We start from the raw sequence: 1,732 nt of genomic DNA on the forward strand, positions 1-1,732 counted from the left end.
GATAGATAGGCATCTACCAAGCAGTGTGTGAAGTTGTGTCCAAATGTAGACCCTTTTCTGTTGAACAGGCTACCTTAAGGGAGTACTTCCCATTTTTTGTCCTCTCAAAAGATCAGAGTTTAGGCAAATTTTTAAAAATCTGAAACTTTAAAATAATTGTTGGTTTCACAAGATGGTCCCAAAGGCAAAGAAGGAAGCTCCCACCCCTCCCAAAGCAAAGGCATTGAAGGCCAAGAAGGCAGTGCTAAAAAGCAACCACAGCCACACAAAAAAGGATACTCATACATCACCCACATTTTGGCAGCTGATGGCTCTGTGGCTCCTCTGTGGGCAGCCCACATATCCCAGGAAGGGCATCCCCAGGAGAAACAAGCTTGGCCACTGTGCATCATCAAGCTCTCCCTGATCACGGAGTCTACCATGAAGAAGAGAGAATGACACCGGAAAAGTGGTGCCCCAGCCAGCTCAGCCCAGCAGGGCTGGGGGACCTGCCACCTCTGTCTTGGCAGCAGCAGCCGGCAAAGGAACCGGCAGGCTGGAGCAAGCAGGGGAGCTTCCCTCCCCCACCAGAGGCTCCAGTAGAGCGGTGCTAGAGGACCTGCTGGCTCTGCCTCAGCAGCAGCTGGCACAGAAACTGGCAGACTGGAGCCAAAGGGGGAGCTTTCCTCTCCTACCTGAGGCTCCAGTAACAAAAAAGACCAGGAAGATCAGGGGAAAATGCTGGCTATTCCTCCAGTGCATCCCTGATTGGTCCATTTTCAATTCTGCTCCTGACTGGTCTATTTTATAGACCAATCAGCTAAGCTCTCAGCTCATTGGGCAACTGCCCCAATATAAACCCCTGAGCAGAGAGCCTAGGGGCAGATCACAGATCGTCTAGCAAGATAGAGCAGAAGAGCAAAACTTCAGCAGATCATCACAGACCTCTGAGAGAGAGCAGAAGAGGAAGAGCTGTAACACTTATACCCTGCTCTGCAAGGAGGTTTGGCTCTTTACAAGAGCTGTGACACTTACATCCTGCCCTACAAGGAGGTTTGGCTCTTTGTAAGAGCTGTGACACTTATATAAGACTTATCCTGTTCTGCAAGGTTTGGCTCTTTGTAAGAGCTGTAATAATACCTCTGTAAATAAAACCTAACTTACTGTCCATGCTGTGGTCCATCGATTCATTCATCGAATCAGCGAGACCAAGAGCCTAGAAATCCAAAGTCAACAATCCGATATCAAGAAGACAATACACTTGTGTTCATTGTGGATGTCAAACCAACAAGCACTAGATCAAACAGGCTGTGAAGAAGCTCTGTGACACTGATGTGGCCAAGGTGAGCACCTGGATCAGGCCTGATGGAGAGAAGAAGGTATATGTTCCACTGGCTGCTGATTATGATGCTTTGGATGTTGCCCATCAAATTGGGATCATCTAAACCAAGTTGAAATCTGGGCTCGGTGTTTCACACCTGGAATCCTAGCACTCTGGAGGGTGGATTGCCTAAGCTCATGGGTTAGAGACCAGCCTGAGCCACAGCAAGACCCTGCCTCTAAAAAAAAAAAAAGCCAGGGATTGTGGTGGGTGCCCGTAGTCCCAGCTACTTGGGAGATTGAGGCAAGAGAATCTCTTAAGCCCAAGAGGTCTATTTCGCTGTGAGCTGTGATGCCATGCCCCTCTACCGAGGGTGAAAAAGTGAGAATGTGTCTCAAAAAAGAAAAATAAAGCATGGCGCCTGTGGCTCAA

The sequence above is a fragment of the Otolemur garnettii genome, unplaced genomic scaffold, assembly GCF_000181295.1.
Source record: "Otolemur garnettii isolate 467f Iridium unplaced genomic scaffold, OtoGar3 scaffold00253, whole genome shotgun sequence".
In the NCBI taxonomy this organism is placed as follows: Eukaryota; Metazoa; Chordata; class Mammalia; order Primates; family Galagidae; genus Otolemur; species Otolemur garnettii.